This window comes from Canis aureus, chromosome Y (assembly GCF_053574225.1).
Source record: "Canis aureus isolate CA01 chromosome Y, VMU_Caureus_v.1.0, whole genome shotgun sequence".
NCBI lineage: Eukaryota > Metazoa > Chordata > Mammalia > Carnivora > Canidae > Canis > Canis aureus.
In genome coordinates this window covers 5452992-5471414 of record NC_135650.1, presented here as the reverse complement: position 1 = coordinate 5471414, position 18423 = coordinate 5452992, and the positions used below count along the sequence as shown (strand labels likewise).

The following is an 18423-nucleotide window of genomic DNA, read 5'->3' as shown; positions in this document are numbered from 1 at the left end:
ATGTGCCCAATGAATGACTAAACTTTTTGTTATTATTGGCTGTTATTATTGTTATTAGCAGCAAAAAGGGGAGGAAGAGGTTTCTGACATTCTGCTGAGGAAGTTAGAATGAGGGTTGCTTTGAACTTGTAACAAACAGCAGCTGAGTTTGCATGGCTGTAGGATATACTCTGGAGCAGAAGCACTAAGGAACCTTACTAGGAGTCATCCTGCTTATCTTGGATAAGCCTGGTACAGTAGACTCTAATTGAGAGGCCAGGAGGGAGAAAAGCCCAGGCATCCCCAGGGAGGTAGGAATCTACAGAAGCCCCAGAGGCCAGTCTGAAGCTGTGGTCTGAGAGGCCAGGGGTTACTCTTACTTCCCTGAGTGGCCTCCTAACTCAGCTGGATACTGCAGCTGTCCCCTGTGGTCCCCAGCACCTGGTGTGATGCACAGCACATGGCAGCAATTTATGACTTTTCTGATTGAGTAACCCCCCCCTCCCATTAGGAAGTGATTCTGTTGGTTTGAGAGGTCTTCAGCCTCCAAGAATCCTCTGCAGCAGAGACACTTAATTTCAGGTTTAGGAAGGCTTCGAAACTGGATGCAAAAGCTAGGTGTAAATGTATTTTTCAGGGGAAGGGATCTAGACAACTTAACATATTCTGCACAGGGTTTAAGGTGCCAAATAAACCTAGGAACATGGAGAAAATGAAGAAGCATGTGCCACTGGAAAAAATCATCCTAAACCACCATTTTATATAGAGTAATACTCCAGGACCAGAAGGGACCATTGGGATGGCACAGTGGGGTTCAGCCAACCGCCCAAAAGAAAGGACTCAAAAAGATGCCTGGATAGGAGAAATATGAGGTCCCAGGACATCCTCTGTGTTCTACAATCTCGGGTATGAACCACAGAAAATCTGATAGGGTTGTCTGAATACCTCACTGGTTGAGCATCTAGCTCCAGCTCAGGTCATGATCCTGGGAGTCTTGGGATCCAGTCCCACATCCAGCTTCCCTCAGGATGACTGCTTCTCCCTCTGTCTCTTTCTGTGTGTCTCGCATGAATAAATAATAAAATCTTATTAAAAATAAAAAAGTCTCTGACATAAGTGCAAATCATTTTTTCCATAGTAACTGAGGTCTTACTCTGTTCCAGGCTGTGTGCTAGATCCTGGAGAGAAATGAGGACAGGTTTCCCAGGAGTGTGGACACAGCACAAACCATTTAGAGTGTGAGTCTGTCTTATTTATCTCTGTATTCTCCAGCACATCATAGAAACTCAATAATTAGCAACTGCCTTAGGCAGTGGGTCAGCAGAGTTGTTAAGTCTGTGACATTTGGATTCTGGGGACGTCAATTCGAATCACAGCTTCTCTACCTATATGCTGTGTGACTCTGGAGAGGTCACGTCATCTCCCGGAGATTCTATTTCTCATCATGTAGGGTGAGAACAAACTTCAAGAATCCTGGGGTCAGTTAAGAGACTAATTCATGAAGGAGTGCCTGGGTGCCTCTGCTGGTTGATTGTTGGACTCTTGGTTTCAGCTTAGGTCAGAATCATGGTACTGAAATTGCACCCTGAGTCAGGCTCTCTGGTCACCAAGGAGTCAGCTGGAAATTCTTTCCCCTGCCCCCTCCATCTATCTCTGCCTTTACCTCCCCACAGAGCCTATACTTGTGCACACAATCTTCTCTCTGAAGTAAATAAATAAAATCTTTTTAAAAGAGAGAAAAGCTACTTGGCAAAAGGAGCCTGACACACGCTGAGTGTTCCACAAGCTATAGCTGTTTAATACTGTCACCTTAACGTCAAAGAGCCCAGGTAAACACTCGGATCCCCATTTGCCTTCTGGAGTTTGAGGAGGGCTCACCAGATCTTCTCTCTTCCTTGTCCACACTGGGACTGAGGAATCAGAAATGCGGGTTGTTGCAGTGGCTGTAGAGCAGCATCTAGTGGAAGGAAAGAATAAGAGACAGTGTCACAGGGACATTTGGTATAGAAAGTTCTAAACACAGGGACAAATGTTAGCATAGATGCCAGGGAAGTGACCCATATGTGCATGGGAGGTCAGGCATGATCCCCTTGATGGGATCCAGGACTCAGTGCCAATGGAGGAGTGACATTCTCCCTCCCCTCTGGCCTCATTGAAGCTGGGTCTCCTGCTCCATGGGCTCAGATGCCCATCCTTCATGTTCTGCTCCATCTGTGCTGTGTCCAGCTAAGGACACTACCTCCACCACAGCCCCCAAGTCTTCACAATCACATTACCAATGAAGTAGTGGCCTCGATACAAGACACAACCAGGGCATCTCCAGGCTCCAGGCCACTCATCCACAGCTAGGCCTGTGTCCCCCTGACTCCAGGTCCTTGGGTTTCTGGCTCTGCAGGATACTCATCATACTGTCACTTCCATCTTTCCCCATTGTCCTGCCTCCTCTGGTGCCCCTGCGCACAGCCCCACCCCCTCCACCTTTGGGTGAAATAATCCAGAACAAACCAGTTTTCTCCCCTGTCCTTGACTGCCACCAAGGGCAGGGATTTAGGCACACCACCACCACCAAGTTCTGATGGGTGAGTGAGAGTTGTGGAAAGCATGAAGTATATGTACATACACACAAGGGGTATTCCAGAAGCAGAAGCAAGTACTGCATCTTCAGATCATCATCAGTGAGAGAAGAGCATCCGCATGATCATGTAAATTCCTTTCTGACAGCACTTCCAGTGCACTTCAAGGATCTTGTGGATATAAACAGTACTATAATTAAAATATGCTAAGCTTACAAAGTAGATTATTAAAGGATTGGTACCATATACTCCAGACTTCTTAATACCCCAATATATGCTAATCCCAAATCTAAGTCCAGCTTCCAGTGATGTAACAAAAAATACTTTTCCATCAAGTAGGTATAGATTTTGTCGCTAGTCTTAATAATATAAACCTTTAGTAAAATCTAATGTGTACCATGATATTTATTCATTTAGATGCAATGATATATTTACATTGCATATCATGTAAAATACAGTTATTGCTGTTATACCTTTCACATTTAGAAAATGATTCTTCTTACTCAAATTCTTTACAGATATCATTAATATCAAATTATTTTAATAAAAACCACAAAGGCATTTTTAAAATCTTTTAAACAGGGATCCCTGGGTGGCGCAGCAGTTTGGCGCCTGCCTTTGGCCCAGGGCGTGTTCCTGGAACCCGGGATCGAATCCCACGTCGATGCATGAAGCCTGCTTCTCCCTCTGCCTGTGTCTCTGCCTCTCTCTCTCTCTCTGTGTGTGTGTGTGTGACTGTGACTATCATAAATAAATAAAAATTTAAAAAAATAAAAAAATTAAAATCTTTTAAACTTTGGATGCCTGGGTGGATCAGTAGAATGGTGCCTGCCTTCAGCCCAGGGCATGATCCTGGACCTGGGTTGAGTCCCACTTCAGGCTCCCTGCATGGAGCCTGCTTCTCCCACTGCCTGTGTCTCTGCCTCTCTCTTTCTGTGTGTGTGTGTGTCTCATGCATGAATAGTTATAAAATGTTTAAAAATAAATAATTAAAAAAATAAAATATTTAAACCAGTTTTCCTGGGCCAGTCATGTTTCCATCTATGTGGCGAGATTCACAGGAATTTTGACTGAAGGAGTTCCAACAAATAGCAATGAAGCATTGGTGTGGAATTAAGACATTTACAAAATTAATTGGATATGTATCAGTGACCTCCACAATATCACTATAGGAATATTCCTTCAAATAGCTGGAAACACACTAGTGTATACCACCCATGTGTATGAGCAGCAGTCCATCTTCCAAAAAATAACCACTCACAAAGTTTAATTTCTTTACTTTTTTTCTGATTGCACCAAGTCACCTCTTTAAGTCTCCAAAACTTTACACTGAGCTATTTTCAGGACAATGTATCTTCTCCCAAACTGTCCTTTGCTTTTCTCAATCCAGTTGTTGAGAGAACCCTTTGAGCTCCAGAATGCTTAAGGACTCTCTCTCTAATGGTTTAATGGTGTGGAGAAGTGGGAACTCACCTAAAAATAAGCCATGGGGAAGTACACCAGATGTCACCAGTATGGATCCTTGGAGAGGAGACTATTGATTTGGGGTGGCTCTTGTTTTCTCTGTTTGGCAGATCTGCCCCAGATGTGAGCTGTGCCTTTAGAGCACTGTGCATTAGAGCAGAGAGGGGTAGGGTCATGAGCACTATACGTGGCCTCCAGGAGGCTTGGGTCTGAACACCCGGGACCCTCTCACCCAAGCACCTGCATGGCGACCAGAGGACCCAGTGTTAACTAACAATAGCTTGGTGTTTGGAGGTCTCAGGGCCCTTACCTTCAGTCAGAATCCTGGAGTCCTATCTGGGTAGAGTCCCATTATTGGGGAGTAGAGGACCCAGTGCCATCAAAGGCAAGGCTGAGCTTGTGCACTATTATGTCCCTGCATTTAGCCTAGCAGTTGTGCATCCACACTGAACACCATGAGACCCTAGCTGTCAGGGTCTCTCCCCAACCACCTGCCCAGGCCTAGGCTGGACATAGAAATATCCATCAATAAGCTCACTTCCTTCAGGTTCCAGATCTACAACAATGGGGATTTTGCTGGGAAGCAAATCTGACCTGAAAGGGCAGGTGGTGGGATGTCTGGGTGGCTAGTGACACATATACTTTCCACTCAGGGGGTGCTCCTGGGGTCCTGGGATTGAGTCCTGCAGTGGGCTCCCCAATGGAGCCTACTTCTCCCTCTGCTTATGTTTCTGGCTCTTTCTGTATCTCTCATGGGTATATTATGAAATTAAATAAGGAAAGGGCAGGTTGCTTGAAAGATAGCTGTTGCCCAGGTTTCTGCATCTTGTACCCCATTCATGCTTCTAGCACCACTCATCTCCCATGTCTACATTTCTTCAGAATATTGGAGAACCAAGCCTCTGAGGGACAGGGAGGAGGGGGAGGCAAATGAGCCAGATAGAAGTCCACCCTTTGCAGTGTGAATTCCACCACAGAGCCTAAGAGCGATGCTTCTGTATTCCCAACCTGGCCTATCCTGCCACGTTCATCCTCACTGCCATGGGAACCAGTCAGAGCATCATATCCTGGTCGTCACTGGAGGCCATCCTGGCCTGAAATCAGGAGGGAAAACATTCTTGTCCTTGCATCATTGTAAGGAGGACATGAGCCTGTCTTAACTTCTGCCTTGCTTGACCTCATATAGAGAAAGTCTCCTTCCTCTGTGCCCCATCCCTTGGCCTTCTTCCTCAGGTTCAGGTGTATGTTCCTCACCAGGTCCTTGATGGAATATCTGGGGAGATGCCCAAAATCCAGCCTAGCCCTGGGAACTCTGCTTGGGGATCCCAGGGTGCTGCTACAATAGACCCACTCCTCCCACCACATATGGTCAGACACACAGCATTCCACTCACACTGCCTTCCCTGAGGTTTTGCCCCAGGTTTGCCGAGTGTGAGACCCCATGGATCTAATGTAACTTGAGAAGGAGGTTCTGGGCCCATTTCTCTGCAAACCTGGAACAGGTGGATTCCCCCTGACACCTACGGTTCTTCTGCTTCCCCCTTGTTTTCCTCCTGTAACCCTCGTCTGTCTTCTGTGTGTCTTATAAACAAATCCTCTGTTGTTTTTCCTTCACATAATTCACAAGAATGCCCTTGCATATAATCCAGCGTGGAGAGAGTGGATGTGGATTGAGTGTCCAGTCTTATCAAGTAAATGTGTGGCAGAAGTGTGGAGTAGGTACTTTGAGCCTGGTGTTTGAGCAAAGGAGGAGGCTCGATTGATCCACCTGGTGAAGGACTACAGATGCCACCGTGAACTCATATTTAGTTCAATGAATATCTACAGGTGAACACACACACACTTATTGCTGATTTTACATAGAGGCAACAATGCCCCAGCAGAAACCCCCAAATTTAGTGCCAGATCTTGTTTTTAAAATCAGCTTCCAATATAAGAAACTAGGCTCCCCAAGAGACCAATATTTCACAAGGAGACAAGACTCACAAAACAGGCCAGTACTTTCAACTCCTGTTGAAATACCACCTAGAATCTATATCATAATAACTATGTTATTTTTTTGTGAAAATGTCACTCTCTTTATAACGTTAAGAAAGCAAACTACCAGGGATGTCTGGGAGGCTTAGTTAGTTATGCATCTGCCTTTGCTCAAGTCATGATCCCAGAGTTCTAGCGCCACATTGTTCTCCCTGCCCAACAGTGATGTTGATTCTCCCTCCTCCTCTTCCCCTCCCCATATTAGTTCTCTCGCTTACAAAAGAATAATTTTCAAAGAAGTGTAAGAAAATAAACACTACTGAAATGTTTGTAGTTAAGTCTTCCTCCCAGTCACTAGGCCCACCAACAAAGAAGAGAAATGCTACAGGTGTACAGCTAGGACAACATCAACTGCCCTCACAAAGCCCTGATAGAAGAGGCGGGATGTTGTCTGACCTGCTTTTTCTATAAAATCCCCCCATATGTTGGCATCCACTTAGAGGGAGTGACTTTTCTGTCTCCATAGAGTTAATTGTGATTGGTGTGTAGCTGCCTGATGGAACAGGTACACGACTTCTTCAGTCAATGAACAATTCTACCTGTTCACATGGCGTTTACACTGGAAATCCACCTACACATGACGCCACTATATGCCCATCCTCACAGGTGCACCAGAAGGCAGATCAGCAGAACTACCATAGCTCCCATTTTGCAGATACAAAAACCAAGGTATGGAGTTAGGTAAGGAAAGCTGTTCCAAGGAGAATGACAAGGGAACTAAGAGCAATCATCAAGGACATATGGGGCTCAAACAGATCCCTGGAAAGAAATATTTTTCTCATGTGCTCTCTTGGCCTCCATAGGGAGACACCAGGAGCTATGGACTCATTCCAGGGAGACTCCCTCCATAAGTCTTGGGAACAGCAATGACCACAGAAGCAGGTAACCTCTGCTCTCTGGCTGCAGTTGATTGGAGTAGATGTGGTCATGTGACCCAGCGCAGCCTCAACTCAATGGTTGTGCTAGGCCATTCAGAATTGGGGGATCCACATTCTAAAGGCTCCTATTTCTGGAGCATTTTCTAAATTTTGGGAATGACACCAAGTAACTTGGTGTCCATCTCATCCTCACAACAGCTTAGTGTGATCATTGTTATCCCCATTTATATACAAGCAAAAAGGCCAGGAATTATAAAGGTCAAGATGAAGGTTACACAGTGAGGAAGTAGCAGGGATGAGGTTCAGTTATGTGTATGTCTGACCAGAGACTGTGATCTTAACCACCACGTGGTGCTGCCTTTCTTACTGGGCTCCACATCTCCCTAGACCACCCCAGTACCCCATACCCCAATATTCAAGTCTTTCCACAACAACATGCAATTCTCCAAATACATCATGCTGGTGGTCGCATCTGAGCTCCTTGTGTGTTTTTCCTTCTGCTTTTGTGTCCTCCCTGGCTCTGTAACCTCAGATATGTCAGTCCTTACTCCATTTCATGGACCTAAGTTTCCTTGTGTGCAGAATGGGAAACACACGGATTGTCACACACAAAACACACTTTGTGGACCTCACAAAGTCCACATCAGGTGCAATTGATGACTGTGAGAGCAGTTGGTAGACTTTCCATTCTGGTAGCACATCAGTGAGTGCAGTACAAAACTGGACAACTGAGGTCCCAGACAGGAAAGATAAAATGGGCTGCTGTGTTGAACTAGTAGCACGGTACTTACCTGTAGTGTAGTGTCAGAAATAAGCTTTATAAAACTAAAAATAAAAAAAGAGCAAGGGATGCCGGGGTTGCTCAGCAGTTGAGCATCTATCTTTGATTCAGAGTGTGATCCTGGAGTCCCAGTATCGAGTGCCCCATAGGGAAATTTTTTTCTGTTCTATTTAGTCTATTAGTCTATTGTATTTATTCTCTAATCTATTGTTACAAAATCATCCAGTATGTGAGAGATTTAAAAACTGAATTTATATAATTTACAAATAGTCATAGTTGTGAAGAAGAGTACAGGGGACAGACTTCCACGTCCATTAAAAAAGAGAGAGGGTGAAAGGAATATGATCAGTGGAATGGTAATAGTGCTCTATGGGAACACATGGTATCTATGTTTGGGGTGAGTGCATTTTCAATAAACATAAGTGACAATTACAGGTGGTACACCTAAAACTAATGTAACCTAGTGGGTCATCTTCACCTGAATTAAAATCAGTAATATGTGGTCAGGAGTGTGGCTCCTTTGGATCAGCAACTACCTTTGGCTCAGGTCATGTTCCCAGGATCCTGAGTTACATACTATTATGCATGTGTCAAAACATTCCCTAATGCAGAGCAGTCCTTAATATAAGTGGTCAAAGTCAATGTTGATAATATATTTACACCAGCTTGTTAAATGTGATAAATGCTCCACACAGGTGTAGGTGTGAATAATTGTGGAGATTATGTGCCAAGGCATAGGGTGATAGGGTTATTTTAATATTATATGCTGCACTATGACTTCACCCTAACCGCAATGTCAGTAACACGGTCTATTTATTAAAATATAATAAGAGGTTTATTTGCAAACATTTAACACGGATTAAGTATGCAAATGTTAGCTTCACAACACCTACCATTATGTCTGACTAACAGAGTTCTTTACTATTTTGGGTATAAACTAATGACTGACCATTTAAATTAAGATTTTCAAACAAAAAATATAAAGAATATGGCTTGGTATATTTGTCTTTATAATAGCACCCTGAGCAAAATTGCATAATTGTTCTTTTTTTTCTGTAAAGAAAGCAAAAGAGAAAGTGTAAGGAGGAGAGGGACAGAGGGAAAGGAAGAGAGAATACCAAGCAGGCTCCATGCTGAATATGGGTTATTATGATGACCTTGAGATCATGACCAGAGGTGAAAACCAGGAGGAGGAAATTTAACTGACAAAAACACCTAGATGCCCCAATGACAATATTTCTTGAGTCAATTTAATGAATGAATTTTCATTGTATCTTCCATTGATACCATTTATGGGTGATTTTTCTGTTTCTGAAAACTTGAAATATTTTTGCTTACTTCTCAGTTCAGATGTATCCAGCTGGTTTCATAAATAGTTTTGGGTTTTGGTTTTTAACTCTAGATCCTGGGAAATGGATGACCATAGTAAGAGCTGTTGATATCTTTATGTGAGAAGACCATCCAAAAAGAGTGATAAGATTATCAAAATTCAAAATTTGATTCCAATACTGGTCATTTGCCTTGCAGAGAAACCTGAGTCACAGTGGGGTGCAGAAAATCTTCAGAGAAGCCATATTCTTAAAGTATCCAACTGAGAGTCTAAACAGATAAAGTAAAAAAAAATAATAATGATAAAATAAACAAAGTCACGATGAAAAAACATGGAGTCCCCCCTCTAATATTTAAAAAGATCTGTCATATAATCTAGTAATCTGAGTTTTGGCAAATATGTCTCAAAGAGTTGAAATCTGACTGTCACAGAGTTATCTGCACATGATCTGCAACATCATTCACAACACCCAAGAAAAAAAGAAAGGATTTCACTTCCATTGATGAACAAAAGGATAAAAAAATTAGTCTGTCTCCACAAGGAAATATTATTTCTTATCCCACTTTCCCACTAAAGTGGTAAATATTATCCCACTTTAAAAGGAAGGAAATCACAATAATAATGATAACATAGATGGCCCCGGAGGCCCTTATGTTAAGAGGAATAAGCAGGTAGTGTGAGACAAATACTGAATGATACTTATGTTCCTAACCTAGGAAAGCCAATACACGGCATAAGAGAAAAGAGTAGGAGCCTAAAGGAGGGACAAAGGGGGAAATGTTGCAGGTAGGGTCCAAAGTTTCAGTGATACAAATTCAATGTGTTCTGAAATTCCATCTGCAGACAAGGGCCCGTGATAAGCAACACTATATTATATGTTTGAAAATCATGAAAAGATTAGATGATATCAAATGCACTTAATGTCAGAAAACAAGAAAATAGTTAGCAGACACTATGTGGGGACATACCTTTCTTTAGGTGAGACAATATAGAAAGACAGAACAACACAGTCATTGAGAGCACAAGACATGATGTTGATTATGCCAAGAGTTACATAACTGATGAATAAGGGGACTGAGACATGACGTGAGTTGGATCACAGTGGAGAGAGGTCTGTGAATTGCCTAAGGTCCCAAAGATCATGCTCTGCACGCCTGAACCAAGAGCTGCCTCAGTCTCTTTCTCAAATCCTCCTGCCCTAAGTTCTCTGTGCATGACATTTCATAACATGGAGATGGCCTGAGCGAATAATAAAGTACAAATCCTATCTAAATCATCCAATCCTGGTTTCAATCCCTGACCAAAAACACAAAGCAGTTGTCCCCAAGTCAAACTCTGGAATGTCAATGGGAACCCAAAATGTGGTCAACCTCCTCAAGCATTCATACTGCCAGTTGTCTCAAGTGGAGCCTTCCTGGACACCAGGGGACTAGCCCCAATTACAAGTGGACTGCTCCCAAGGTGATTCAGAACCCAGGAGCTTCCAAGCATACTGTCCCATGAGGGCTCTGCCAAGACGTAGCTTCCCTTAAACTAACCAGCCATGATGAACAGTTATTGTTAATTCATGTCATTCAGGCATGTTTTAGGTCTCAGGTTGAATGTATTTTCAGACATATTACCATATGTGTCCGATACTATTTTTTTTCTTAATAAGGCACCATGCCCAACATAGACAAGGGCACATGACTCTAGATCAAGAGTTGCATTCTTCATCAATGATCCATCCAGGCACTCGCCATTCTGCTTCCAATTCTTAGTATTTTTGGGCCACATCCTGAAGTCAGACCGTGCCATGACACTGATTGGCCAGGCATTGATCAGCATTGTATCTCACCTGTACAAGTGAATAGCAAAGGTGTGATGATAGCAAGCTAACCATAAACTGGCCCTTTTGTCTATCTTTCATTGTCCCAGGGGTAGGCTTACAGGATTTCAGCATTACTAGCCTCACCATACAGACAAAGCCATCATGAAAGAAACTCCTCGATTCTGAGCAGATTGAGGTCACGTGCTGAGGAACAGCTCAACAATGACAGACTTCTCTTCCTGACCAGGGTTTCTAATGGTGCCTCCAAACCCTCAGAATCTGCAAACCAAACCATGGCTTGAATTAACACTATCATAGCTTTAAATGGACCATAATAATGCTTTGAACTGACCAGATCTGTGACTTAGGACTGACCAGGCTTCTGTGCACGTTCCTATTAGTGACTATAGAAAGATCTCTCCCACTACAGCTCAAGAGCTTCCCTGAGCTATATAACTACTGAAATGACCTCATAATGGTGAAAATTTTGGGATTTCCCTTGGCGCAGGTTGTTCCTGATATACACACAGAAGCTAAATCTCCTTTACACAGTAACCAATAATCTTATGACTGAATAATCACTGCAATGTAATTCAATAATAAGAGTATGAGATTTCACACTACAAGCTTGGATTCATATCCTAGCTCCTGAATTCGAGTTCATGAAACTCATTAGTGTGCCTCTATTTATCCACCTGAGGAGGATGGAGTCAACAAAACATTAGGTATACGTTTGATGAGCATTGAATGAATAAATGTATGGATAATGATCACGAAGTCTAAGTAGAAGCTAAATATCATGTCTGAGATCTCACATTTCACAAGTTCCAGAGCTGGATTAAAATCTAAGAATATGACTTCCCAGACTATTGTCTTTTACGCAAAGTGGCTTTGCCTAAATACAAGTATTTTACCTTAAAACAATGTATTTTTGACAGAATTAAGGTCTCAAAAAATAAAGAAAGGGAAATTGTTTGCTACCTCCCCAAATATACTCTTGGGACCCTTGATCAAAATATACATGACTATCCTGTAGAACGTTCCAATTCTTGAGTCATGATCAGCACATCAAATGTGATGAATAGTAGTTGCAGGAAAGTAGACTCACTAGTATCAAGTCTTGTGTTTTAAAACCTATGAAACAATGTCATTATGCATTATTTATTCCTCACTCACATATACATGCTTCAAAACTGTGCCTGAGACCTTGACATGTCCTAGAATAAACCATAGCTTAGCTTTGGACAGAGTTCTGGAGGGCAGTTCAGGAGAACTGTGTAATACTTTATATAAAAACCATTCTAATGAACTCTCCTGTTTTCTACTGGCCTTCCAAATGTAAATACTTGCCATTCTCCACTTCTGTAAGATGTCCTTTCTCTACTCATATGTGTACATCACCTATTTTTTAGTATGACTAATAAATGTTTACATGTTTATCTCTCAGTCATTAATTTATTAACCAATTATCCAATCTTCTGTGCAAATAGAAAGACTGACTATTTGCAGCATAATTGAGAAAACTATCACTATATTCTCACCATGCTTACACCTGAAGAGGGGAGGAATTATTTGATTAAGGTTAAGATAAAATTGATATCTCTATAAAGTCTTATTTTGGATAATGCCCAAAGTGTAAAAGGAAATGTGTATTAGAGGACATACATTGAAACATAGACACACATATTCACAGAGTGACTTTTGGGCAACCATTCAGATGAAGGTAGCAACATGTCCCTGCAAATACAGAATTTGATCCCAAATTTGGGAGAAACAGTAAGGAAGACATTGTGAACCATTGATAAAACAATGACAAATATCCTCCATATCAACCTTTCTGGATTCACACTGAATTATTAAAATGAATAGATTGAATATATAAATTTGGACACTAACAAATCCTGAAAATAAACATAACCATATTTCCCCCTGTGAGGATCTTTGTAGTGACAAATGAGGGATGCAAGATATAATAGTGAGTAAGACATTTTTTTTTGAAATGGAGGCCAAATTTTCAAGGCAACTAGTTTGGTAGAATAATCAAAAATAGAAATGAGGGACTAGAACAAACAAAAACACATAGGTAAAGTCCCCATGACAATACAGGGAGAGGAAACTTCAAACAATGAGAAAAAAAGTTTGAGAAACAGGTAAGTATCCAGTTAGTAACAAAGAGCATTCAGAAGATCTTTATGAACATACCTTCACAGCAGTAACAATTGAGTTTGCCCATTTTCAAATAAGTTAGGTAGAGAGTGGAGAACTCCCTCAAAGTAGAACTTTGATCTACTCAGCTCAAGGGTGTCATTTGGAAAGAGAGGCACAGGTATATTTCTAGTCACCTTGGCAATGTGTGACATCATAGTCCTTTCATAGTGAATGCAGCTGCACAGCTACCAACTTCTGCTGTCTAGACGGGGGTGTATCTGGGGAGACAAGAGAGGTATTTCAGAGCAATTACTTTGTATCAGAAGCTTTTGTAGGACCCTCCAAACTATTTTCCAGAGTGGCTGTTTCAAGTTTCATTCCCATCAGTGTCATCCTTGTCATCGTTAGCTGCAAATTTAGCCATTCTCACCAGTGTGATTTGGTGCCTTTCTCCACATCCTTGTCATCGTTAGCTGTAAATTTAGCCATTCTCACCAGTGTGATTTGGTGCCTCATTGTGGTTTTTTTTTAAGATTTTATTTATTTATTTATTTATTTATTTATTTATTTATTTATTTATTACCATTTGTCTGTTTGTTTTTGTTTGTTTGTTTATGAGAGACACAAGAGAGATCAGGAGAGCACAGACACAGGCAGAGGGAGAAGGAGGCTCCACAGAGGGAGCCCAACATGAGACTGGATCCTGAGTCTTCAGGATCACACACCCTGAGCTGAAGGCAGCGCTAAACCGCTGAGCCACAGGGGCTGTCCTCATGGTGGTTTTGATTTTTATTTTACTGTTTACAAGTGATGGAGGACATTGTTTCACATGCCTTTTGACCACATATCGTCCTCTTCCAAAAAATGCCTGCTCGTATGCTCTGCTCATTTCTCAGGTGATATTAAAATATGTCATTAAAGTTTTAAAAAGAAGAGTTGATAAAACAAGAAAATAGGTGAGATTGTAATAAACTAAAAAATAAAGGACAGGGATCCCTGGGTGGTGCAGTGGTTTAGCGCCTGCTTTTGGCCCAGGGCGCAATCCTGCGGACCCGGGATCGAATCCCACGTCAGGCTCCCAGTGCATGGAGCATGCTTCTCCCTCTGTCTATGTCTCTGGCTCTCTCTCTCTCTCTGTGTGTGACTATCATAAGTAAATAAAAAAAAGGACAATTTTATCTTGAAAAAACAAACAAACAAACAAACAAACAATAAAACGAATCAAGAATGGAAAGCCTTGAGTTGCTATGCAATGTTCCCCCTGGCTGGAGTTTTCTGTTATTTCCATCAGGAAATGTTCTGGTCACCTGTTTTTCCAAATGATGCCCCAAGGAAGGTCCTGCTGCACAGATTCTCAAGGGTCTCTGCCTGGTTGGTGTTGCCCTAACCTTGTCAGGAGGCCAGGCACATTATAAGCTGTTTGTTCCTTAAAACCCCTTATGCCTTTTTTGGGTCTGAGTGGAAAGAAGGCCACACCTCCATCTCCAGGCCTGGAGATGTGTGATGTGGTGATTAACAAATCTGCAGTCTCCAATGGTGCCTGCCTACCCCAATTGTCCCCTAGGGTATCTGGGGGGGGGGACTGAAATGAGCGATGTTTAGGTTTCCTCAGAGTCTTAGCCACTCTTCCTCTCACCCCCTCTTCCTGGATGAAGGAAAGTTTTGTCCCTTTCTGTGCTTGCTGGGCACCGTAAGTGAACATTCAATCACCCCAATGGACACCTGCTCTGCCTCTCTAAGAGGAAGATGTAGGCTGTGTTCCAGTCCCTTGTATGGACCCAACATGGACTGCAGTTCAGGCCCAGCCTGGGAACCTGGTTGATGGCACCAAAGCTAAACATGCTCCAACTCTTGCTGATCTAAACCAATTGCCCTGAACCAATACATGGGAACTCTGTTGGCTCAGGCACCCAGTCCTTCTGGCCTCCAGGAAATTGAGACCCCACTCAATTACCTGTGGTTCCTTTCCTTTTTACCAATGAGCTCTTTCAGCCAGGGAAGTCTATTGAGGAGCAGATTTCTAAAGTTCCATATTTTGAACTTCAGTGTTCTTTAACTATCCTGCAGCTGGCTAACACATGAACCCACCCCCAACCTGCCCATTATTCTCTCATATATCACTTATTTTTTATGTCTCCATACTCCACCATGCATGTTTTCAACTTTTTATTTTCAGAGACAGCCGTTCTTGCTTACATCTCAGCTTGAATTCAATGTTGTTTGGGATGGCTTGAAAGTTATGTAGGTAAATTTAGGGGACAAGCTGACAGGAATTATACTCTACAATCCTATATCCCTTTAAAATTAGATTTTTAATGGACCTAATCCAAACTGATTCAGGAGGTTAGCCTATGAAACTGGCTTTCGTTCATTTAAAAAAAAAATATTTATTTATATTTATGAAAGACTCCCAGGGAGAGAGAAAGAGGCAGAGACACAGGAGAAAGGAGAAGCAGGCTCCATTCTGTGGGCCTGATGTGGGACTTGATCCTGGGACTCCAGGTTCCTGCCCTGGGCCAAAGGCAGGAGCCAAACTGCTGAGCCACCCAGGGATCCCCTGAAACTGGCTTTCCCCCAAGGTATTCCAGTATGTTTTATAAATAAATTCAGCTTTATTTAGGATTACTGAAACTAGAGACAGCTAAGCAGTCACTCTTAAAGGAATGAAAAAGAAACTTCAATTTAAACCATACAAAGAAATATTATTCTGTAATAAAAAGCAATTAAGCTCCTAGAGAGCCTATGTGTTTCAGTGTGTTAAGCTTCTGACTCTTGATTATGCCTCAGGTTCATGACCTCTGGTTCATGAGATCAGGCTTCATGACAGCAATGTGCTGTGCATGGAGCCTGCTTAAGATCCTCTCTCCCTCTTCCTCTGCTTTCCCCATACATTGCAGTCTATACCTCTAAAAATATTAATATAAAAATATTTGACCTATTAAGCCACAAAAAGACATGGATGAATGTTAAATAATAGATAAAATTGAAAAATGTTGGGACTTCAAAAACAACAACACTTTTTATGGCTCCATTTTTGAAAAAAAAATCTATATGGATGACAAAAGCTAAATGGTTGCTAAGATTTCTACAGAAAGTGCAACAGCATGAATAGTTGAATAATGGGAAATAAGGCAGTGAAACTACAATGCACATGTTGCATGCATGATATTCATTTGTCAAACCCTGCACTATTGGCACAATACAGAGCTGACCTTCGTAGAAATGGTAGGCTTCAATGAAAAACAAAATAACTCCACTGATTTCTTCTTCATGACAAATGTTCCACAATGATGCAAGTTTTTTTTTTAATTTTTTTTTATTATTTATTTATGATAGGCACACAGTGAGAGAGAGAGGCAGAGACACAGGCAGAGGGAGAAGCAGGCTCCATGCACCGGGAGCCCGACGTGGGATTCGATCCTGGTCTCCAGGATCGCGCCCTGGGCCAAAGGCAGGCGCCAAACCGCTGCGCCACCCAGGGATCCCAATGATGCAAGTTTTAATAATTGTGACAAATCTGTGCCAGGGAATAGGGATATAGGGATACAGTTTATACTACTTGTTCAAGTATTCTGAGTTATTCTAAATAATAAATTATATTCACTAGAAAGTAATTACCTCAATTTTTGCTAAGATTTAACAACAAACTAATACTCAAATGGTGGCTGCAAAATATCTATCATGGAACGAAATCAAATATGAGTTGGAAATTAAATTTTACTAGTGTGGTTATAAACTAATGAATCGTCATAAAATTAAAATATACACACATGAAACAAAAATAAGATGCCTTGTTCTGTTGCTCTTAATTATGCCATACTGAGTAAACTAGGATAATAATTCATTTTATTAAGTTTAAGACAGGAAGAGAGAGAAGGAAAAGAGGAAGGGCAGAAGGAAAAAGAGAACATCTTAGCAGCTGCCATAGCCAATACGGAGTCCGACATAGGACTGGATTTCAAGATCCATAGATCATGACCATCATTCTCTATTTTTCAGCTAATAGAAGGTTTTGCTTACACAGTTTCTGCTAGAGCTGCTCTTGTTCAATTTAGGCACCACACCTTTGGAAATATTATCCCAATGACTTTCAGAAATAGTGTGAGCCCTTGTTTAATCAAGAGATCTATGTGGTAAAAAGGCCTTCCTGAACATGTTTAATTTCCTATCCCTAACTTTTTCTCTATATTTCTTTCCCCAAGGGACTGTTTGAATTTCTCCTTCTTTGTCTTTGAGTATTTGAGATTCCAAATACACGTGACACCATGGAGTATTTGTCATACAACTCCTGGTTTATTTCATTTAACATAATGGCTTCCAGGGCCATCCATGTTGTCAACAATGTTAAGATTTCCTTCCATGAAGCAGAACAATATCCCACTGCATGCATAGACTCCATTTTCTTTATCCATTTGATCATCAGTAGACATTAGTTTCTTTCTGTAATATTACCTTTTGTGATTAGTACAGAGGAACATGCACAGATATCTGTCTAAAGTTCAGATTTCAATTTTGGGACGCGTTTACCAAAAGTCATTATATTGATGTGTACTGAAGTTGATTTTTTAATTTTTTTGAGGGAATTCCATATTTTATGTCCTAGTAACTTTCTCTTGGATATTTTAGGTATAGAGCCTATACCAAAATCAGACCACAATTGTCAGCAATTGTTGTCAGCAATCAGACAACAATTCTGTGTCCTATGTAAAGCCCCAGTGAATCAGATTCCCTGAATCAGGTGACTCTGCTAGGAAAACAATTAGGAATGGTATCAAACTTTTGAGCTCAGTAAGGTTATCAGTCCTTCTTTTGGTGTTCTGACATTAAGCTGTCAACATATCATTCTATTTCAGTCCATTTCAATGAGTCTATATTCCAGAGCCTCCAAAAGAAACACATAGCCAAAGCTGTAAATCTGTGTACCTACTCAGGTGAGCCAGAATATTTCATCTGGGAAAGCAAAAAGACATCAAATAAATGGCTCAATTGAAGGTATTATGGAAAGTCAATCATGGATTCAAATATCACTCTTCTAGGGACACCTGGTTGATTCAGTCATTCAAGTGTCCAACTCTTGATTTTGCACTAGCTCATATTCTCATTTCCATGAGAGGTAGCTTTGGCCAAAGATTTGTATTGCATATGGAATCTGTAAAGATTCTCTTCCCCCTTTCCTCTCTGCCTCCAGTTATCACGTTCTCTTTCTCTGTGGCTCAAAAAAAAAAAAAAAAAGAAAAGAAGCATTTTTTGCTAAAGTTTACTCAGTTTCTCATTCTTAGGAGAAAATTATTAAGCCATATTCATTTTGTTTTACATGTGAAAATTCAAATTCACTACTGAGACATTGTCTATAATGAGAATAGTCCAATTGCATTCTCAAATCAAGGTCAGTAAATTTTGTAAGGAATTATTTATTTATTTAT

The 18423-nt window shown here is 41.3% G+C and overlaps 1 long non-coding RNA gene across 1 annotated transcript; it reads right to left on the bottom strand.

The window, feature by feature from the left end:
* Positions 1-955: 955 nt before the first annotated feature.
* LOC144309400 (uncharacterized) lies at positions 956-13124 on the bottom strand. The gene is made up of 5 exons (XR_013375401.1): positions 13055-13124; positions 9051-9311; positions 2600-2723; positions 1858-1936; positions 956-1041 (listed from the first exon to the last, which is right to left on the bottom strand). It is a non-coding gene; the product is annotated as an uncharacterized LOC144309400 (long non-coding RNA).
* Between the last annotated feature and the right edge of the window lie 5299 nt (positions 13125-18423).